General features: G+C 55.0%; 1 protein-coding gene and 2 non-coding genes across 3 annotated transcripts in view; 2 read left to right on the forward strand and 1 right to left on the reverse strand.

Annotated features, from left to right (window-relative positions):
* Positions 1 to 23,368, reverse strand: part of LOC101951859 (zinc finger protein 501-like) — a 425,990-nt gene that overhangs the window by 324,400 nt on the left and 78,222 nt on the right. The window lies entirely within an intron of this gene.
* TRNAF-GAA (transfer RNA phenylalanine (anticodon GAA)) lies at positions 10,685 to 10,757 on the forward strand. Its single transcript has one exon. It is a non-coding gene; the product is annotated as a tRNA-Phe (tRNA).
* TRNAF-GAA (transfer RNA phenylalanine (anticodon GAA)) lies at positions 10,896 to 10,968 on the forward strand. Its single transcript has one exon. It is a non-coding gene; the product is annotated as a tRNA-Phe (tRNA).

Genomic DNA, 23,368 nt, shown 5'->3' on the forward strand with positions numbered 1-23,368 from the left:
ACACGTGGCACTGGTTACTGCTATATAAGGTGTGAAAGGAAAGTTCAATGGAAGGACCTGTCTCCCTTCCTTTGGACCTCATGATGTTTGCTGTTGGGGGGGATTTTAATTGTGTCAGCCGGCCAGAGGAACACTGGTCCCGTTTTCCCGACTGTCAGAGGAAACATTTTTACAATGAGCACTACCTGGCACAGGTCTGTAGCGAGGTCGGCTTACAGGACATGTTTCTCCGTAGTGGAACCAGTGTAGGTCGGGCGGTAGCCTCCTATTCCTCTGACCCAAGCTCACACCAGCCGCAGATGGGGTACATCTTTCTGTGGGGACAGGCCAGGAGTCGCATTGACCGGATTTACGTAAAGGAGAGCACGTCGACAGCCCAGTGCAGGGTGGTGCCAATGGACTGTTTGGATCACGCAGCTCTCACCCTGTGCTCAATGTGGGCAATACCCTGACCCACGGCAGAGGATATTGGAAGATGAACCTCCAGAGCTTGCAAGATAAAGGGGATGGTGGCGAGGCCTGGTGCTGTTGGCAGAACGGGAAAGCATCAGAGGGTTCTATGGCAACCAGGCAGATTGGTGGGAGTCGGTGAGGGAGGAGTTAGCGGCTTTTTTCCAGTGGTCGGGCAAACACCACAACATTAAAGAAACCAACAGTGCCAAGTCCTGCAGCGTTGCCTGTGGGATTTCGACAAGAGCATCCAGGCAGGGGAGCCAGTCAGCATGTGACTGTACGACCGGTCAAGTGACAGCTGGCCGAGTTCTGGGAGATGAGACTGCAGCTGGACGATATGAACAGGACCACCTAGTGAAGAGAGGGGCGGCCTCCCCTGACATTTTTGACGCCTGCAGGGAATGAAGACAAAGCAGGGGAATGCAGGGACTCAGGGCAGGACCCACAGATCCGGTAGAGCAGGACTATAGTCGCTGAAGGAGGAGAGTGTCCTGCGAGAGGAAGCCACTGGTGGGAAGCAGTAAGTGCAGAGTGCAAGTCAACCAGCTGAGAGTCACAGTGGTCCAGAAAAAGAAAGAGCAGCAAGTCTCATGACACCCAAGATGCTAAATCCTGCAATCTGAGTTCAAATCTTAGTGGGATCTCCTAGAAATATGTTGGTTTGCTGCAAAACCTTGGAGCTCAATGTGCTTGGCTATCCTGTCTCTGGGTGAACCAGGATGATTTTTTCCCCTCCTGCTGGGTGACTGATGCCCACTGGAGATAGGTCTTTGGTCCAACTGGTTCAACAGGATGGCTGCTATAGGTTGGGGTCCTAGAACTTAACAGTCTGGCTAGAGATTCTTGCGGGTTGACCTGATGATTGTGTTTCTCACTGCTTCACCTGGTGTCCACAACTTTGGTCCCTGTACCTGCACCCGCCACGCTTTTCCTCTTGCCCACGTGGCATTTAAAGGAAGGAGTGCCAGGGCCAGGCTTAATAGTCAGGGCTGGGCAGGAGGGAGGAGGAGTCCCAGGCTGGAGCCCAGCACACCTTTCCTCCTCTGGGCATCTAGAGCAGAGGCAGCTGGTGCTGACAGCTCCAAGGGAAGGCTTATAAGCCACACAGCAATTGAGCACAGGGCAAGAGGAGGGGAGGACATGCCTATGCGTGGCCAGCAGACAGCTACAAAGACACCCAGCTAGCCTGCTCCCTGCCATGCCAAACACCCACTGCAATCCACCTGGAGGCCAGCATGCGGGGCGGCTGCTGGTCCTCTGTGGCCAACATCAGAAGACAGTAGGAAAGCAGGGCCAGCCCCCCTAGTGGGGCCTCTTACCCTTCTCACTCATGATGCTCACTTTTGCAGTGGGGCAGGAGATTTTACCCCAAGAGGCTTTTCCCCAGCTGGCAAGAAGTGGAGAAACATGCAGGCTCCCAAGGCGCTATTTAGCAAGCCCCCTCGAGCACAGGGACAGGCGCACACTTGGAAGAGGGAAACTGCTCCACACACTAGTCCGGGCAGCCACCCATTTTCTTTGGCAAGTCAGGAATGGCAAAGGCTAGACTGGAAGTACCTGGAGCTCATACCCCAGCCTTTGTGACGCCCAACCCCCAACTCCTTCCCGGGGCTCTAGCTCAAGCCAGAGCATTGGCCTGAGCAGCCAAGAAGAAGTTACAGCCCTGAGGGGATCAGGAGTTTCAGCACAAATGTAAAACTGCACAAGAACAACCACGAAGTGACTTGAACCCTTAATCTCCTGATCCGAAGTCAGACGCCTTATCCATTAGGCCACGTAGTCACAGAAGAAAATCTACTCCCAGCACTTCTTTGGAAAAGGCAGACACTGTGTTTCTCAGATCATCTACTGAGGGGGCCGAGACTCTCTGGGCACAAGAAGTCGAGTTCCCAGTGAGATGTGAGACTTAATTCTATGGAGCCCCATGCCCCAACCCCACGCCCCAATCCACTGCCCCAGCCCTGAGCCCTCCCACACCTGGAGCCCCTTCCTGCACCCCTAACCGCTCATCTCTAGCCCCAGCCCAGAGCCTGCACCCCCAGGCCAGAGGCCTGTCACCTTCCTGCACCCCAATCCCCTGCCCCAGCCCAGAGCCCCCTCCCACACCCTGAACCCCTCATTCCTGGCCCCACCCTGCAGCCCTCAGCCCCGCACTCCAACCCTCTGCCTCAGCCCTGAGCCCCTCCCACACCGCAAACCCCTCATCCCCAGCTCCGTTGGGTCATGGACATCAACAATTTTCTTCAGGTGGGTCTCCAGAAAAAAAGTTTGAAAACCGCTGGCCTAAGGAATGTGGGTGAAGTCCTGAGGCTGAGACCTGAATGAGAAATAATTTACTTTATGGTGTTAAATGTGTTTCATGTCCACCAAGTAGGAGATAAATATGTTTCTGTCAGTAACATAATTTTTGGTTCCCAACTCTAAGTTGAAACCAGTCCCATGCATCTTGGTCTTTTTTCTTCTTCAAACACTTTGTCACCAACTGTGTGCGTTCTAAAGCCTTGTCGCTGCGAACCATGCACAAGGAGGGAGCGGCAGCATCTCTCAGTGCCACTGAATGTGTTTCCCTCTGCTCAGTGTGCAGTGTGACTATTGCCAGCCTCAGGAGAGGGGTTCTCTGAGAAGGCCAGTGCCTGTCCCTCAGCAGCAATGTGTCCACTCTGCAGCACAGTCACTGGCTAGGGAGGCACCTTCAGCCTGGTAATGCCTTGCAGAGGGGTTGATGTAATTCCACTTCCCTTTCCCTACCAGGGTAGGATTCCTCTCCACCTTTTCTAATGATCAACGATATTCAAACCACATCCCTCATTCCGCCCAGAGCATCACGTTCTCTCTGCTCCTGCCGGCCAGATGGTCCATTCCATTTGTGACATCACCAGAATCTCCATGGTGATGTCAGACTAACTCAATAAGATTCCACTCCAGGACCAAGGAGACAGAGAAGCTTCCTCCAGCCCCAAGGGTTGGTCACAAGAGCCGAAGGGAAGAGAGGACACATCAGAGATCACATCACAGCCACAGGACTTGGGGCCAGTTCCAGGTACACACTGTTACAAAGTCCCCATGTGCTTTACATCTCTAGAGCCTGACGTATTTGGGAGGTGTGTTAATGAGTCGCTGTCATTGTGTGTCTAAGTCCCACTTTCGGGTGCCCTCCTCTCCTAGCACAGGGCCGCTGGGTGGCACAGAGGTGGCACGAATAGCCCATCCAGAGCAACTTGAATTCAGAGCAAGGTAAGTACTTAACCCGCCATTCAGCAAGGTACTTCAATACAGGCTTAACTTTAAGCAAGTTCTTAAACCCTGTTGGCTGCAACAGGACTCAAGCACCTGTAAGTGCTTTGCTGAATGCAGGGGAATGACTCCATGCTTCACTCCCTTGATGAATTAGGGTCTGTAGTGGGGCAGTGACCCCGCTCCGGTTAAGAAAGGGTAAAAGCAGCCCTTGGTCAGGGCTGGGGCCGGGGAAAAAGGCTGGGCTGATTGGGAAGACAGCCACAGCTGGGGCCATGCCCCAATCAGAGTCCAGCTGGCCCTGATAAGAGGGCAGTGAGCCAGGGGCTATTCAGTCTCTTTCTGCCTGGCTGGTTAGGAGCTCATAGGCTCCCTAGAGTGGAGAAGGACTGGGGGAAGGCCAGAGGAGCTGGCGAACTCCGGCCTGGAAACCCCCCACACTGCCGGCCTTGTTAAAGGCCCAGAAGGGTACTGGGGTTGCCGAGAGCAGCACAGGGGTAGGCCAAGGCAGCAGGTCCAAACCCCCCTTGCTTGTGATGAGTGGCCTTTACAGACTGCCGTCTGCCACAGTGAGCGGGGGCTAGATGGTGACTGACAGTAGCCACTGAGGCGAGGTGGGGATAGGGGTTTGGGGGTTCCCCTGAGTGGGGAAACCCAGATTTGGGGGCTGCTGCAGTGGGCAGAACCCCTGGGTAAAGGGCACCGGAGTCTGTGAGGGCTGGAAGGGGGGTAAGGTCAGCCTGTAAGGAGTAACCAGGTGGGGCAGACCCAGGGGGAGGCTGTGGGCTGCTGGTCGGTTGTTGGGATCAGAGCTCTAGCTCAAAGCTGCACAGTGACCTGACACCCAGGGTTATACCTCGTCAGGGAAGGGCGGCCATGCTGCCCAAGCCTGAGTCACGTCCGCAGCCTGGCCCGCCCCGGCTGACGGAGCGCAGAGCCACGCGAGTCAATGGCAGGTCGAGTCGGGAGCTTCGGCTCTTTCCCCTGATAGCCACACAGAGCTGCCTGGCATCCTTAGAGCCTTCCTGGTGTTCTCCCGCAGCAGCCGCCTGCCGGTGTCGGTGGGAAAAGGGGACGAGGAAGCACTGCTGCCTCAGGCCGGGACAGGAGGACCTCACCACACCCAGGCCTGCCTCTTGCCTTCAGCCCAGGCAGCCAGAGGTGCTGGGGAGCTCCCTGGCAGGTCGCCGCCTCAGCCACCTCTTGCCTCATGGCCTAGGCTCTTGGTGCTCTGCTGGTCGTCTCCTCGCTTGAAGGCCCAGAGCAAAAAGAAACAAGCACGTACCTGGAAGAGGATTGCTTTAATCCATTGATTTCTGGGTTATGGACCCAGCCCACTGCCACTGCGCTACTCTGCTGGTTCTTCATGCACTGCACCCAGTCTCCAGCATCCACACTAGCGCCTTGTGAGCTCTAGTGCTGACAGACAGAAGCGCAGGCTGCTAGGCAGCAGCCTTGGTAACGGCAGGCTTCTCTATACGTGTCTCTGTGGTGCAATGGGTCAGCGTGTTTAGCTATTAACCAAAAGGATGGTGGTTCAAACCACCACCCCTCCCCCGGGACGGTGATAAGCTTGTGTTGCTTTCTTGCTCTTCAAGACTTTCTGGGAGCCTCAAAACTGTCCCTCTTGGCCTCAAGAGGTACAGCTGGTGGCACGAAGTGTGTGCTGGATGCGACTCAGAAACCCAGCTCCCAGCAGCGTGCTGGAGGCTCAGGCTTAATCCTCAAGGCCAAACGCAAAACCTTCAGCCAGGCACGTTTCGCTCCCTTCCTGCCTCCGCCCAAGGGAGAAACGGATGAGATACGCTGGCTGGAAGACACCTCCCTGTAGGCTGCTATGATGTTATTAATATGAACTGGGACCGTATAGATCATTGTTGCCACCACAATATATAGTTATACAGTTGCAGCAAAGATTGTACAAAGGTTATTGTGTAGGGTTACCATATCTCATAAATAAAAAAAGAGGACCCTCCACGGGCCCTGGCCCCGCCCCTTTCCCCACCCTTAGCCCCGCCCCAACTCCACCCCTCCCCGCCCTAACTCTGCCCCCTCCTCCTTCCCACTCCCAGCCAGGGGGAAAGGGCTGCCCCAGTGCTACCGGCTTCAGGGTTTGCCGGGCAGCCCCCAGACCCTGTGCCCCCGGCTGGGCGCTTCCCTAGCGCAGCTGGAGCCCAGGCGGGGAAGTGCCCGGCTGGGGGCGCAGGGTCTGGAGGCACGGGGGCTGCCCAAAGCCAGTAGCGCTCGGGCAGCCCGGCTCTTAAACAGAGCCAAAGAGTCGGGGAGGAGCAGAGCCGCCATTTTCCCGGACATGTTCGGTTTTTTGGCAATTCCCCCCGGACGGGGGTTTGACTGCCGAAAAGCCGGACATGTCCGGGAAAAAGAGGACGTATGGTAACCCTAGAGTTGTCACAGTTCAGGGTCTGCAGCTTCTTACCCACGAGGTCACTTTCTGAATTTAAGATCAGCACAGGATCTGCCCCGCCCCTTCTCCGCGGCCCCGCCCTGCTCCCGACAGCCCCTCCCGCCGTTGCTCACTTCCCCCCCCCCGCCCACTGTCACTGGGCTGGGGCAGGGGCTCGGGGTGCGGGGGGGGGCAGGCTCTGGGCTGGAGCCGATTGATCTGTCTACAGCAACATGCAGATCCCTTTCTTGGGTTGTGTAGCTGATAATCTGTTCTGCTGACGCCGCTAGGTGCAATGCATGTTCAGTGGGGGTTTCTCCCCTCGTCCTTATTTGTATTTCCTCTCCCTACTACTGTTGGGGTGTCCGTCTCCTATAGTTTAGTGTAGTATAATGATCTCATCTTGGGGTCATGTGTCAGTTCGTTGCCATGGCACTCCTGTGGTCAGACATCTGTGGATGTTCTAGCCGAAGGCCGGTGTTAGCTCATGTTCCTCTGGTTGGCTGGTATCTTTACGGATGAAATTCCCCCTTAGACACTCTATTTCCAGTTCCCCAAACCTTAGGGGTTACCCTTAGGCCAGTTATCTGTGCCAGAGTTCATAGACCTCAAGCCTTATGCTAACTGCTGATGCCAGTGTCCTACAGGAGACAGGCCTGTGGGTTCCTTGCATTACTGCTGCATAAAAGAAATGCTAAAGCTAGCTATATGGGCTACAGGTGATAGTTAATTTACCACCCAGTAGAGTTTATAAGTAGCCCTAGTTTTTCTCTCCAGTTTGCAGTCCTTTGCATTTAGAAAAATAAGTTCGGTGAGGTCATATTTTTTATTAGACCTACTTCAGTTGGTGAGAGAGAGACGTTTCTGAGCTACACACAGATCTCTTCTTCAGGAGAATATCCTAAAAATTTGCCCTTTTCTCTCTAGTTATCTATTTCTAATTTAATATTCCCTGAGATTTTTTCCATGTCTCACCAATAATAAAATATTAACATAAAATATCCCCACTTTGAACTTTTCTCAAATTTTTAAATATATTTAGAAAAGTTTTGCAGATGTTTCCTGTTTTCTCTCAATTTGTCAAATAACACTATGAAATTCACTCTCATTTTACCTCTTTACCTGCTATTGACTATCAATACAAAATTCTTCACATTTTTTCACTTTCCGCTTAACTTTGTTGAAATTAATCCAGAATTCTCCAGATTTCCACCCTTTTCTCTTTGATGACTTAACATAGACATCAGCTGTCAGATTTTGTCTTTTTCTATGTAATTTTTAAATGTCTGTTCAAAAGCATCTCGTGTTTGGAGACGTTCCCATGTTTAGCTGCAGCAAGTCCTCCAGTTTTGGAGGGAATTTGTTGCCTTAGTCATTCTCCATCCTGGTGGCTGCAAGGAGTTAAATGGTCAACTTTCTCCTCTTATTTGAGACTCATTTCTTTCCTGCTTTATCTTCATTAAAATGTTTTCTGATAAAAGTGACTGGCCCCATATTTAATACACACCAAAGCCAGAGGCCTCCCCCTGTTTGGGGGAACGGTGCTCACGGGACAGTTGGCTGTACCCTTTTCTTTTCCTCAGGGGGCACAGGACGAGGGCTCAGTCTGTGCCTGGCTCCTTGCTGCCCAGGCTGTGCCCAGAGTGGCTGAGAATCTCCATGCTACTGTATTAGCCCCTCACCATGTTCACCAGCAGTATCCCAAACCCCCATGACGAATGGTCTCCATGAGGGGTTGCTTCGCCCAGTGCTGAGAGGGAGTTGTCTCTGGGGTGGGTCCCTATTGGCCATCATCTGCCAATCACTGGGCATGGAAATTTCTTCAAAATTTGGCTCCTCCATGCCATCCATTCTCCTGTTAAAGAAGAATCGTCCAGGGCTCCCCCTCCCCATGTGAATGGCTGGCAGGGGCTGCTGATAACTTTCTATCCATTTATCAATTACTGATATGAAATCAGGACAGACTTTGCTTCTCTCCGCATTTTCAAAACTGGAGGAACTTCAGGTTTTGGAGGGAAAACCATTGCTGTGAATCCTTCTCAGAAGAAGGGGAGGGAATGAGGGAGGACGAAAGGAAAGGTCCCAGTTCATATGAATAACGTCACAGCAGCCTACAGGGAGGTGGGAGGGAGGCGTCTTTGAGCCGGTGTGTCGCGTCCGTTTCCCCTTGCTGCTTGGGTGGAGGCGGGAAGGGAGCGAAACGTGCCCAGCTGAAGGTTTTTCCCTTGGCCTTGAGGATTGAGCCCGAGCCTCCAGCATGGCTAGGTCGGGGTTGTCCTGGGCTCTGTGGGGGGGAGGGCTCAGCTGGAAGAAGGGGCAGACTAGGGGAGTTTGTCTCTGTTATATAAAGGCTTTGTCAGCGGGAAGCTGTAGGTCCCATGCTGGGGGTGACAGGGGGTTTGAGCTGGGGCAGCAGCAGTATGGGAGCAATGTGTGTGTGGTGGGGGAGGTAAAAATGAAACTGCCAAGCCTCTCCCTCTGCTGGAGCAAAAGCCTCTCATTTATCTCCTCAACTCCCCTCCATGAAAATCTCCATCCCTCCCCCGGTGCTGAGAGACCCCCTCACTCCCATGGAGATTTGTAGTTGTTCTAACTCTTCCCTGGCCTTTTCCAAAGAATTTTACCAGAGAAATTATCAAGGACATTTCAAATGAGAAAAACAAACCAAACCAAATGAGAACCAAAGAAACCCCCACCCCACACAGTTTGGGTGTGAATTTTTCTACTGAAATTTGGAGACAATAAAACTCATCCCTCTTTTGGCCAGAAACCAAAGCTAGACCTCCCCAGCTGTATCTGTGACTTCTGCTACTGGACCATCAATGCGCTAACTCCTCTTGTGAGACATTTTGCTGCTATTCCGATTATTGACCCCAGGAAACATTTTCCTTAGCCTGGTTCCGTGTGTCACTGGTTTCTCTAGCAAAGGTCAGTCCCTGGACCCTTGGTCCAGAAGTCCTCATTCACATCAACCTTCCAGTTAAGAATCATTTCCCATTCCCACTCTGTGGGAGAGGAGACTTTTCAAAGCTCTCTGTGCGACTGCACGTGGCTAAGCAAAGAGAACAAACCACAAATCCCCTCTGTGCTTTGGGAGCCAGGTTTGTTGTGTGAATTCTGTATTTCAGATGGGTTCAAGCCTGGGCATTGCGATTATTTACCAGTTTCTCTGGCACTGGAGCAGTGTTGTGCTCCTAGCTGTGATGGCCGAGTGGATAAGGTGTTAGAGTCGAAATCTAATAGGCTTTCTCTGGGCAGGTTCAAATCTTGCTCACAGTGAGGCCGGTGTTTTAGCCAGACTCTAACTCAGGCAATACCTCTCTACAAACCCCTGAGACACTCAATTCTCTCCCCACTCCAAGTAAATCCTGTTCTGCTCCTTTCAGAGAGATCCCTGGGACACCACCTCACACTGTGTCCCTGAGGTGTCAGCCAAACTCTCAGCACCTGAAGCCACTGCCACTCACCTAGCGCCCCATGCCCCATAGATCACCCATAGCCCTGGCTGCTGCTCCTCTCTAGAGTGTGAAAGGAGCCGAGTCAGCGACTCCATGGGTGCTACAGGGCTGCAGCACCAACAGAAAAAAAATCGGTGCTCAGCACCCACTGGCAGCCAGCTTCTACCCCCCCTACAGGTCTTACTGACAAGCTCCTCCTCTTCCCCTTCAGCGCCTCCTGCCTGCCAGTGACCACCTGTTCAGTGCTGTGCAGGAGGCACTGGCGGGGGAGGGAGAGGAATGGGGCAGGAAGGTGCAGGACGGGGAGAAATGGGACAGTGGTGGGGGATTGGGCGAATGGGTGGTGTGGGGGTGGAAAGGGGGGGATTTGTCCCGGGCCCTGTACCCCTCTAGGGACGGCCCTGAAGGGAAGCACTGACTATTACAGTGACAATGAAACTGACCAGCATTGCGGGGGAGACTGAAGGAGATCAGCACTCATCAGGTCTCTTCTCCCCACCAAGGTGAGCCAGACACTGCTCTCTCCTGGCTCTCATTCTAGCAGCTGGATGCCAAGGAGCGATTTCCCCACAGGAAGTGCATTTAGTGCCCCTGTGGTGCTGGGGGAGCTAGCGCTGCTGCTGGCTGTGGGGGCTGATGTCTGCACAGACTCTCAGCTGCTAAGCCGGAGGAGGCACGTGGGAGACTGGCTCAGTGAAGACGGGGGGGTGGACAGAGCAATACAGACGCTCTCCAGAGCACAGAGCGACATCTGCCCATGCAGCCAGGCAATGAGCATTTCCCACAACCTGGAGCCGAGGGGGAGGCGGCAGCTGCTGTTCCAGCTCCTCGAGGACAGGCCCTGTCAGGCAACAGACACTTTTTACTCACCACAGCTAAGGGCATCGGGTTCCTCTGGTGGGAGTGTGGAGCGGCCGTTCGTTTTCCTGTTCGCACTCCTCTGCGGTGTGAAAATCGGAGAGGGGAGGCAGAAGCCCCACTTCCCTCCCTAAATGACGCCCAGTGGGGGAAGCCAGTATGACAGGTTGGGGCGGCAAGTGGTGGCCAGACTCTTGCTGCCAGGGTCTAGTGTAGCTCAGGGTCCAGCTCAACTGCCTCCCCGCGCCACTGGCCCCCAGTTCCCTTCTGCCACCAGGTCAAAGTAGCTCAGTTGGGAGAGTGTTAGACTGAAGATCTAAAGGTCCCTGGTTCAATCCCAGGCTTTGGCAGGCCCTTACATCCCTCCTTGTGCAGTGGTGGCATGCTCTCTGAGAGCGCAGTGGTGCCTTTACCTGACGCAGTTCCCTGTTTTCAAGCTCTCCAACAGAGCCTGGGCTGTTGGCCCACCTGATCCTTTTTTCACAGCTGCTGTAGTAGCTCAGTTGGGAGAGCGTTAGACTGAAGATCTAAAGGTTCCTGCTTCAATCCCAGGCTTTGGCAGCCCTTTCATGTCTCTTTGTGCAGGGGTGGCTTGTTTTCTAGGAGCACAGTGGTGCCTGCACCCAAGGTGAATCCCTCATGTTGGGCTCTGCAGCAGGAAAAGATAGCGTGGGCTTCTGCCCCTAGTTGGCCCACCTGACTCATAACAATGAGAGACGGGAGCTGTCTTTCCCATGCTGCTCTAGGTCAGGTCAGTTCTGTGATGGGGTTACTGAGGGGTTCAATGCCATTTAACTAACCCACTTTCAAGTCACACCTTTTGCTAATCAAAATTCATTTGGCTGAGTGTCCCCCTGTAGGCAAGCCCTGAATTCGACGCTCTGATCCGTCTCTTCAGTGCCCGGGGTTTGTGGCACAGAAAGGGCAGCAGGTCAGAGGCCGGACAGTGTCTGCAGCAGGCTGAGCAGACACTTCTAGGCAGTGGGGCTCTCTCACTTTTTATAATGGGGGAGCTGAAAGCCCGCGAACTGTACCCATGTGTGTTCACAAGCAGTGTGAAAACGTGCAATTCCTGCTCACACTACACAGGGGCAGCATAGCTCTGGGGTTCTCCAGAATCACACAGTAATGCGGCTTTGTTCCCACCACACCTGGAGCTTTTCACAGTGAGACATGGGGGTGCTGCAGCACCCGCCGCACCCCTCGTTCCCGCACCTCTGTTCTCTGCAGGGAACTTGTTATGCCACGAGGGGGGCAGGGAGACGGTTCAGGGGACCCAGGCACACACCCTGAGCACTGCAGCTCCAGGGCTGTGCTCGGGATTCATTTCTGCTCTCTGATAAAACTGCCCCAAGCTCCTCTGTCCAACTAATATTCATCCAGGCTCCCCGGCACTGTTAGTATCTGTACCGAGCTTTCGCCAACCCTGCCCCAGGAGAGCTGGGCACTCGCCTGCTCTAGGAGAGCCAGGCAGGCCTGAGCGGGGCGGCAAAGTGCACTCAAAGGTGACCCTCGGCCAGTGGTGCCAGAACAATCTGTATAGTGTGGGGGGCGGGGTGCTGAGCCACTGAACCAACCATAACCCCTGGGTGTGATGGAAACACCCCCAGCACCCCCAGTTCCAGCACCTCTGCCCAGGCAGCTCCCCTAGCCTGACACACACACACATGGCTCCTGCACCCGTCCCACCACAGGTCTCCTCAGCCCAGAGGTGAGCCCACTGGCAGCTCTGTCCCCAGCCAAGTGGGGAATCAGAACCCCCAGAAATTACCGTGGGACCAGCATGATATGCCACCACCCCACCCCGCCCTGCTCCGCATGTACTCACTGTGAGTCAGTTTCCCTGTCCCAACGTGTCCCCCCCCACGTGTCCCTTCCCCTCCCCAGTTCCCTCCAAACTACCCCATTTCCCTGCACCCCGGGCTGGGTTTCTGCCAAGCCCCTTCTCCCGTCCTGCCCCCAATATCCCCTGCCCCTATGGGTCTATGGGGCTGGATCTCTCCCTCCCTCCCCTGCCCCCAATATCCCCCTGCCCCCACCAGTCTAGGGGCTGGGTCCCTCCCTCCCCCCGCCCTCCAGTGTTGCTGGGTCTCTCCCCGTAGCCCCGCCCCGGGGCTCACAGACACTCCCCGCCTGGCTGCTGCTGTCCCCGGAGGGAGCCGGGAGATGGAATCTCATGGAAGGTTCTAAGAATGGCCGCTGGAGTGGAGCCGCGTGCGCTGGGGCTGTGACGTGCACTGGAGCTGTGACCTGCGGTGATGTGCGCACTCCCCGCAGGAAACTCACTCACTAGAGACCAGAAGGACAAAAGGTGTCACGTGGCCGTGGGCGGGGTTATGCAGATGAGCGGCAGCAGGGAGAGCAGCGAGATGAACCGAAGGAGCCGGGCAGAGAGAATTCTCTGTGTGTGAACAGAATTCGGTGTGGGGAGTTCGTGCTGTGAGTGCTGGCACCGGAGTCACTTCGGGGCAGTGATTGCCACTGAGCTACGTAGTGACCAAAGATGTGTGAATGGGGTGTGGTGCCTGGCTGGGGGCAGCTCGCGAGGATGTGGAAAGCAGTGGGAGCAAGCGGGCAGCGTGGTGTTGGGAGTGCATCAAAGCGTTTTTTTTACCCTTATAACTATGATGAAGTGTGGGGTTTGTGCTGGGTAATTTAGTGTCTCATCTGTTTTTATTAGATGACTTTATGCTTTTTTTTTTTTTTTTTTTTTAAAGCACCATGGTGTTTATTCCCAGCATTCCTTATTTGCTGGTGCTTTAAAAAGTTTTCTCATCTCCTGTTTAGGTCTGTGCTGGTTTCTTTCTGTGTGTGTGTCTGATGAGTCTTATAACTGGATACTTGTCAGCTCCCCTAACTCCCGTCTGTCCCCAGACATGACATACAGTCTCTTCCTTTCTACCTCGTGTGAGCTCGGCTTTAACACTCACTTCAATAACATTTCCCCCCAAAGACCAATCTGACACTGAACTAAATGAATCCTTGCTTACCCCCCCCCCCCCGTTCCCTCAAAGCCCTGCCCCTGCACCGCCCCTTTCCCTGAGGCACTGGCCCTTCCTCTGAGGTTCTGCCCTCATGCTGCCCCTACCCCCGAGGTCCAGGCCTCACATCCCCTGTTCCCCCAATCCCCATTTTTCCCCCTAAAGTCCTGCCCCGCCCCGCCCTGCCCTTTCCTCCAACGCACCGCCCTGCATTGCCCCTTTTCCCCAATACCCTGCCCCTACTCTGCCCCTTCCCCCGAGTCCCTGCCCCTGCACCGCCCCCTTCCCCGAGACCCTGCCCTCCCACTGCCCCTTCACCCGAGGCCCCCCTCGCACTGCCCCTTGCCCTGAGCCCCCCCCCCCCCAGTGACTCAGGAGCAGGCCAGACCTGGAGGCGGGAGACAGAAATATGCTTAAGGAAAAGCCTCCAATCCCAGACTCCTGCTTTGCCACAGACTTCCCAGGTGCCCTTCGGCACATCACTCAGCCTTTCTGGGCCTCCGTTCTCCCGTCCGGGAAATGGGGCTGGTGGCACTTCATGCCCTTGCACGAGCCTGGGAGAACTACCCTGCAGATTAGGAAGATGTTCGGATACTGGGGTAATGGGGGAGGGGCTCAGGGGGAGCATATTAGCACCGTCATTTGGTATCTGGAGTCTGTTTGGAAACAAAATATTTCCCTGAACTGATTCCAAACCCTGTATTCAGCCATAACCGTGGGAAATATGTAACAGAGCAACGCAGTTTTTTCCCGTGTAGCCAGCCCCCGACCTGGCACCAGCCCCCAGCTCTGCCCCCTTCCTGCCACTGTGACCCCATCTCACCTCCTGACCCTGGCTGGGTGTCCCGGCCCCTTGTAGCAGGGGGCTGTCTAGGAGGGTGCAGGGGGGGTCTCCTTGCAGCCATGAGTGAGTGTCTGGTGGGTGCTGTCACCTCCACCAGAGACCCCCAAGAAACCCACTAGCTTCCTCTGCATGCAGGGAGGGGCTCCTACTTTCTGACGTGAGGGGGAGATTCCGTGATGTCACAGCCCGTGGGGGGAGGGGTTCAAATTATGAGCCTGAAGTGGAAGGGCGACCCCCTCCCCCGCTCAGATTCCGCTAGGGGGCTGGGCTGGGATCTCTAGGGAGGGAGACACAGGGAAAAACAGCCACCACTATGGAACCCAGGAGTCCTGGCTCCCAGCCCCCCTGCTCTCACCTCTAGACCCCCTCCGCTCCCAGAGCCAGGGATAGAACCCAGGGGTCCTGGTGCCCAGCCCCCACCCCGCTGTGACCACTAGACCCCACTCTCCTTTTAGGCTCACTACCTCTTCTATTCCACCCCTCCCCCCCACCTGTCCATCCCTTTGCTACAAGTTTCTGGGGTGTCACCCCTGCACTCCCCCAGTGCAGCCCAAGGCCTTCCCTCCCTCCAACCACATATCCTCTCCCCCTTTGTGCTGGATCATCTGCTTGGTTCCCCACCCGTTCTCGGGGTGCACTGTGCGGCATGGCTGGGGATTGTGCAAGGGCCCAGCACCAGGCAATTCAGAACAGAAACCACAGGCCCTGCCAAGACCCACCGGAGCTGCCCTCCAGGTGCATTGGAGTCCAGCGCCCTAAACCTGTGCCTTCCTGCCCCACAGGGGGCGAGCTGCAGCCCCCGCCACACTCCGCAGAGGGGAGAAGGATCGGGCCAGCCAGGTCATTTAGGATGGGGGATTCACCACCTCTTTTTCTCTACAGCCACTGCCTATCTGCAGGATTCCTCCTCCTCCTTCCTCCTGTGCCTCAGTGCGACTAAATCTCTGCACCTAGACAGCCGGTCCGTCCGCTGCACCCCAATCCCCCATGCCTAACCTCCTGCACCTGGCTCCAGAGAATTAAGTCTCACATGTCTCTTGCGCACAGAGAGTCTTGGCCCCCCTCATTGGGTGACCTGAGTCTGAGAAACACAGTGTCCGTCTTCTCTAAAGAAGTACTTGGAGACATTTGTCCTGTGTGATCACGTGGCCTATAGGATAAGGCATCTGACTTCTGATCAGGCGATTGAGGGTTTAAGTCCCTTTGTGGTTGTGCTTGTTCCATTTTACCTTTGTGCTGAAAGTCCTGCTCCCTTCAGCACTGGAACCTCTTCTTGACCACTCAGGCCAATCCTCTGGCTTCAGCTACAGCCCCGGGAGGGAGTTGGGGGTTGGGCGTCACAAAGGCTGGGGCATGAGCCCCACGTGCTTCCAATCTAGCCTTTGCCATTCCTGACTTGCCAAAGAAAATGGGCGGCTGCCTGGGCTAGCGTGTAGAGCAGTTTCCTCTTCCAAATGTGCACCTGTCCCTGTGCTTGAGGGAGCTTCCTAAATAGCGCCTTGGGAACCTGGGTGTTTCTCTGCTTCTCACCAGCTGGGGAAAAGCCTCTTGGGGTAAAATCTCCTGCTCCACTGCCAAAGTGAGCACCTTGAGTGGGAACGGTCAGAGGCCCCACCAGGAGCCCTGCTTTCCTACCATTTTTTGATGTTGGCCACAGAGCATCAGCAGCCGCCCCAGCATGCTGGTCTGCAGGTGGCCTTCAGTGGGTGTTTGGCATGGCAGGGAGCAGGCTGGCCAGGGGTCTTTGTAGCTGTTTGCTGGCCACACATAGGCATGGCCCTCCTGTCCTCTGAACAGCCAGAAATGCAGAGTTAGTCTGTGCTTAGAACGCAGAGACACAGGAGACTCAAGACGAGAAGGTGAGAAAGATTGAGAGAGGACCTATGAAGAGAGCACACACTACAGGGACACGGCCTGGTTAAGGGATGTGGAGGCAATTGAAATGGGCTTGGGAGGATGGTGATGAGTAGGGTGACCAGACGTCCCGATTTTATCGGGACTGTCCCGATATTTCCTTGTTTGTCCCGCGTCCCGACCGACGTGCGGTCGGGACACTGGACAAACAAGGAAATGCCCCGGAGCCTAGAGCCCGGAAGTACTCGCACCCCCCCCCCGCCCCGACTCCGCCCCCTCCTCCCCAGATTGGCTCCCTCCCCGAATCCCCGCCTCTTCCCCGGGCTCACCATTCCCCCTCCCTCCACAAGCGCTGGAGGGAGGCCCAGGAGACGCAGGGGAAGCGCGGGGCCGGGGTGAGTAACAGTCCGGCCTGGCCCCGAGCAGGCAGGACTCAGTTGGGTGGTTGGGAGAGGAGGGGGGCGACCCGCGGGGCCAGGCGGCGGCTGTTGTTGTCCCCCCGGGCAGCGGGACTCGGGAGCAGCCGCTGCTGCAGCTCCCACTGCCGCGGGGGAGGAAGCGGCCATGGCGCTCCGCGGCTGCGGCGTCTCCGAACCCCCCGAGCCGGGGCCTGCTGCAGGGACCCAGCAGCGCGTACGCTGGGCCCAGCCCCTGGCCAGTCGCGTCTGGGCTGCTGCCCAGCTGGTGCTATCCCGCGGCGGCCCGGGGCGGAGGCATCGGCCGCCCAGCCCCGTTCGTTCCCCTGCGGGACGGGGGGGCTGGGGCCTGCTGCCCCCACTCCAGGGCCGCCGCGGGATAGCACCAGCTGGGCAGCAGCCCAGACGCAACTGGCCAGGGGCTGGGCTGGGCGCAGCATGCGCGCTGCTGGGTCCCTGCAGCAGGCCCCGGCTTGGAGGGTTCGGGGGCGCCAGAGCTGCAGCCGCGGAGTGCCATGGCCGCTTCCTCCCCCCGCGGCAGTGGGAGCTGCAGCAGCGGCTGCTCCCGAGTCCCGCTGGCCGGGGGTGAGAACAGCCGCCTCCTGGCCCCGCGGGCCGCCCCCCTCCTCGCCCTACCACCCAACTGAGTCCTGCCTGCAAGGGACCAGGCCGGACTGTTACTCACCCCGGCCCCGCGCTTCCCCTGAGTCTCCCAGGCCTCCCTCCAGCGCTTGCAGAGGAAGGGTTTTTTTTGGTTTTTTTTGTTTTTGGCCCCCCCCCGCCACGCCCCCCCCCACGTCACCCCCCCCCCGCGTCCCGATATTTGTCTTGGGTGATCTGGTCACCCTAGTGATGAGGGATTGAAAAAAGGTTGGATTCAGTGAAAGATGAGACCAAATGAGGGAAGCTGAATGGCAGCTCTACATGGGGTCATACACCCCACCATGGGCACCTTGAACTGTGCTAGACACAGAGAAAAGGCAAAGAGGGATCCAGCCCCGAATGATCCTCTTCTGGGAGAAGACCCCCTGGATCATTAGGACGTGGGTTGGGAATGGAGTGGAAGGTCCCTCAGCACGAGGAGAGAGAAAGGCCGCAGAGCTAGGGACACTCGGCAATACGAGTGAAAGGGCTTTACACTCTGCAGCAGCAACAGCTGGGGGCTGCAGGCTTGGCCTGAGCTGCATTGGCAGCAGGACAGGAGACAGGTTAGGACTGAGATCCCTGGGGAATGTCTCCCTCCTCATCTGGTGTTGGTTTAAACAATGATGCAGCCTCTGCTCCGGAGCAAAAGCACCGGAACCTCATTGGAAGTGGGAGAAGCCATGAGGCCCTGCCTGTCTCCAATTCCCCACCTCTCCTCTTCCCCTGGAGGCCCTGCTCCCAGCCAGGACAGAAGCTGAAGCCAGGCCATGGTAAAAGCCACCTAGGGAGCCCAAGCCACTATGGGGAGCTCCTAGGGTTACCATATTTCAACAAGCAAAAAAGAGGACGGGAGGAGCCCCGCCCTAGCCCCGCCCCTGCCCCTCCCACTTCCCGCCCCCCCAGAACCCCCAACCCTCCCCCCGTTCCTTGTCCCCTGACTGCCCCCTCCTGGGACCCCTGCCCCTAACTGCCCCCCAGGACTCCACTCCCTATCTAAGCCTCCTTGCCTCTTGTCCCCTGACTGCCCCAACCCTTATCCACACCCCCACCCCCAGACAGACCCCTGGGACTCCCACGCCCCATCCAACCACTCCCCACCCCCTGACAGCCCCCCCCCAGAACTCCCAACCCATCTAAACCCCTCTGCTCCCTGTCCCCTGACTGCTGCGATCCCTCTCCCCACTTCTACCCCCTGACAGCTCCCCCCCAGAACTCCCAGCCCCCTACCCCCCCACTCCTTGTCCCCTGACTGCCCCCTCCTGGGACCCCTGCTCCTAACTGCCCCCCAGAACCCCACCCCCTACCTAAGACTCCCTGTTCCTTGTCCCCTAACTGCCCCCTCCTAAGACTCCCCCCAACTGCCCCCCAGGACCCTACCTGTACCCTGACTGCCCAAAACTTTTTCCACTCCCCCCAAAAAGCCCTCCCCCCGTTTCTTGACTGCCCCCTCCAGAACCTCCCTGGCCCCCTTACCCTGCTGCTCAGAACAGGGTGTTGGGCTCTGTGCCAGCCGGACACATGGCTGAGCTCCCCAGCACAACAAAACCCGGTCCCTGGCCCTGCACAATGCTGCCGGACCGGGCTGCAGGAGGAGGAGCTGCCGGCCGGCTCAGAATGCAGGGAGGAGGAAGCTGCTCCGGAGTCCAGCCCGGGACTTTCCTGCAGCCCTCCCAGCTCTGCTCTGCCGGGGGAGGGGGGAAATCCCGGACATTTTGAGTGCTTTACAAATTCCCCCCGGACGCTATTTTTAGCACGAAAAGGAGGACATGTCCGGGTAAATCCGGACGAATGGTAACCCTAGGAGCTCCGATTACGGCCCGGGGTGCCGAAGAGCCTGTGACCATCAGCTGTGGCAGCCAGGAATGCAGCTATGAGTCAACCCAAAGGATGGAAGGCACCTCTAGCTGGACTCTCAAGTTCAGAAGCATGTGGCCATCTGGAACAGAGATCTCCCTTGAGCAGGCATGAGTAGCCAAGCAGGAGGGAAAACAGAGACTCTTGTGCAATTGGGATGCTGAGCAGCAGGACCTCCAGGGTTTTCGTGGCAATCTGACACAGCTCCAGCAGATCCTACCAAGCTCTGAACTGGGATTGTGAGATTCAGAGTCCGGAGGACTGACCATTACACCACAGGACCAGCTGGCTCTGACTTTTCTCTAGAACACCTGTGACCACTAGTATTCATACGGCAGATTTGTCCACTGCACTCCTTGGTTCTCTCCAGCTGCTCCCTCCCTCGAGACCCTTTCTCCTCCCGCATCTCTAGTTCTCGTCTCTGCTCTTACCCCCTCCCCCGCTTTGTTTTCTCAGGGACGTAGGCCCACATTGCTGTGTTGTCCACTATCCCGTTTAACCTTCCAAATCAGCTGGGCCAGGAGCACATTCCCAAGTGCTTCTCCCCTAGGTAGATAGCAGTGATGTCTGGTGTGTCCTCACAGGGATCAGTTCACAAAAAAAGAGCCAGGAGCTGGTCCCAGCGCATCCCCCATCTGCTGTGTGGAGAGAAAATTGCCTCCAGCCCAAGGCCCAGCTGCAAACCCCTGGCTGAATTACAGGCTGTCTTGGAAGCCCAGTGCACAATGCTGTGCCCACAAATCCACATCCCAGCCACAGGTGTACTTCAATATAATCTAAATGAGAGACATGGGGAAGGAGCAGACAGGGTTAAAACCTGTGGTGCTTATGGCCCACCACATGCATTGGCCTCCCCTCAGGCAGGGGACTTATAGGCCCTATATCACCTGCACCCTATAGCCTGGATCTCTGACACCCCCAGACCCAACTGGGGAGCCGCTGTTGCAGTCCCTCTACGGAAGAGGTGGGAGCCATACTCTCCAGTGGCAATATTTCCGAGGTGGATACAGACTCTATGACTCAGGAAGACTGGGGCTTGGCTCTGCATCTCCCCTATCAGGGAGAACAGAGGCTGAGGGCGGCACAAGAAGGGCAAAAGGTGACAAACAGGAACAGGAGAGATTTTTTCTTGTTACAATTCATCAAAATCTCATCCCTGAAAAGCTGCAGCCGGTGGGAAGCTCAGCCCACCACCCACTCAGTGAGCTACATAGATACAGGACCATCCTTACTCATACGCAAACTATGCAGCTGTGCAGGGTGCCAGGAAATTTGAGGCACCAAATTGCCCAAAATTTCCTGGTGCCCTACACAGCTGCGTGCTGCTCCAGCTGCCAGCCTGATCCTCCGGCTGGTTGAGCCGTCCAGGAAAGCTGCCCCTGTCCCTGCTCCGTCTCTTCCCCAAAGCCCCCACCCCTGCTCTGCCCCACCCTGCCTCTTCCCACCCCTGCTCCACCCCATCCCCCCCACTCCACCCCTTCCCCTGAGCTACATCCCGGGGGACTGCAGCAGGGATCAGCCGCCCTGCCCTCACTGGGAGCGACCCCGCCCCAGCCTGCTCTGCTCCATCGGCTCCCAGTCGCGCTGCTGGTGAGTGCTGGGGGGCATTTCCCCCCAAGTTCCGAGACTAGGAGCCAGGGGAGCAGAGTGGAGCAGGCTGGGGCCGGATCACTCCACTTCCTGCCATCCCGTGAGTGTGGGGTCAGGCCCACCCTGCAATTACTGGGTGGTGGGAAGTGGAGTGACCTGGCCCCAGCCCGCTCGCTCTGCTGGCTCGTGCTGGGGTGCAGTTTCCCCCTATCCCCGCGGAGGCCTGGGGCCAGCCGTCCCTCCCTGTTGGGGGGGGGTGGCTGTGTAGGGCACCAAAATGTCTAGGGACGACCCTGCATAGATAATTTTTCCACAGGGACCGATGGCTGTCAGAATAGAGATATTCGGGCTGCCTGTACAGGCCTAGTCTTGAAGAACTTAGGTGTATTTTTATCACTTAGCTAGTGACAGGGTATAAACAAAGAACCAAAATCACAATCTGCCTGTGTCTGGGCCTTGTCTCACTAGGAGAGTTTGAGGCCTTGTTCTTAGGCTAAGGCCTTTGGCTAAGCAGCAGGGGCCGCCATAAGCTGGGAAGTGAACAGTCACGTCCTCACATCCGAAACCAGCCACACTGAAATAAGGTGCTATCGGGCTGTTAGGAAGACATAAGAACATAAACAACAAGGAGTCTGGTGGCACCTTAAAGACTAACAGATTTATTTGGGCATAAGCTTTCGTGAGTAAAAACCTCACTTCCGAAGAAGTGAGGTTTTTACTCACGAAAGCTTATGCCCAAATAAATCTGTTAGTCTTTAAGGTGCCACCAGACTCCTTGTTGTTTTTGTAGATACAGACTAACACGGCTACCCCCTGATATAAGAACATAAGAAGAACATAAGAAAGGCCATACCGGGTCAGACCAAAGGTGGCCAAAGGCTCAGACAGTGGCCAATGCCAGGTGCCCCAGAGGGAGTGAACCTAACAGGTAATGATCGAGTGATCTCTCTTCTGCCATCCATCTCCACCCTCTGACAAACAGAGGCTAGGGACACCATTCCTTACCCGTCCTGGCTAATAGCCATTAATGGACTTCACCACCACGAATTTATCCAGTTCTCTTTTAAACTCTGTTATAGTCCTAGCCTTCACAACATTCTCAGGTAAGGAGTTCCACAAGTTGACTGTGTGCTGCGTGAAGAAGAACTTCCTTTTATTTGTTTTAAACCTGCTGCCTATTAATTTCATTTGATGACCCCTAGTTCTTATATTATGGGAATAAGGAAATAACTTTTCCTTATCCACTTTCTCCACATCACTCATGATTTTATATACCTGTATCATATCCTCCCTTAGTCTTCTCTTTTCCAAGCTGAAGAGTCCTAGCCTCTTTAATCTCTCCTCATATGGGACCCGTTCCAACCCCCTAATCATTTTAGTTGCCTTTCTCTGAACCTTTTCTAGTGCCAGTATATCTTTTTTGAGATGAGGAGACCACATCTGTACGCAGTATTCGAGATGAGGGCATACCATCGATTTATATAAGCGCAATAATATATTCTCAGTCGTACCATCGATTTATATAAGGGCAATAATATATTCTCAGTCTTATTCTCTATCCCCTTTTTAATGATTCCTAACATCCTGTTTGCTTTTTTGACCGCCTCTGCACACTGCGTGGACATTTTCAGAGAACTATCCACGATGACTCCAAGATCTTTTTCCTGACTTGTTGTAGCTAAATTAGCCCCATCATATTGTACGTATAGTTGGGGTTATTTTTTCCAATGTGCATTACTTCACATTTCTCCACATTAAATTTAATTTGCCATTTTGTTGCCCAATCACTTAGTTTTGTGAGATCTTTTTGAAGTTCTTCACAGTCTGCTTTGGACTTAACTATCTTTAGCTGTTTACAGAGTAGCATTTTCATGAGGTTCATTTTCATTTCAGCCATACCATCAGGGGCTCGTTCACCTGCACATCTACCAATGTGATATATGCCATCATGTGCCAGCAATGCCCCTCTGCCATGTACATTGGCCAAACTGGACAGTCTCTACACAAAAGAATTAATGGACACAAATCTGACATCAGGAATCAAAATACTCAAAAACCAGTGGGAGAACACTTTAACCTGTCTGGTCATTCAGTGACAAACCTGCGGGTGGCTATATTACAACAGAAAAACTTCAAAAACAGACTCCAACGAGAGACTGCTGAGCTAGAATTGATATGCAAACTAGACACAATCAACTCCGGTTTGAATAAGGACTGGGAATGGCTGAGCCATTACAAACATTGAATCTATCTCCCCTTGTAAGTATTCTCACACTTCTTATCAAACTGTCTGTACTGGGCTAGCTTGATTATCACTTCAAAAGTTTTTTTTCTCTTAATTAATTGGCCTCTCAGAGTTGGTAAGACAACTCCCACCTGTTTATGCTCTCTGTATGTGTGTATATATATTCCCTCAATATATGTTCCATTCTATATGCATCCGAAGAAGTGGGCTGTAGTCCACAAAAGCTTATGCTCTAATAAATTTGTTAGTCTCTAAGGTGCCACAAGTACTCCTGTTCTTCTTTTAGCAGTTTAGTATCATCTGCAAACTTTGCCACCTCACTGTTTACCCCTTTCTCTAGATCATTTATGAATAAGTTGAATAGGATCGGTCCGAGGACTGACCCTTGGGGAACACCACTAGTTACCCCTCTCCATTCTGAGAATTTACCATTTATTCCTACCCTTTGTTCCCTGTCTTTTAACCAGTTCTCAATCCATGAAAGGACCTTCCCTTTTATCCCATGGCAGCTTAATTTACATAAGAGCCTTTG

Source organism: Chrysemys picta, chromosome 16, assembly GCF_011386835.1.
Source record: "Chrysemys picta bellii isolate R12L10 chromosome 16, ASM1138683v2, whole genome shotgun sequence".
Classification (NCBI taxonomy): domain Eukaryota; kingdom Metazoa; phylum Chordata; order Testudines; family Emydidae; genus Chrysemys; species Chrysemys picta.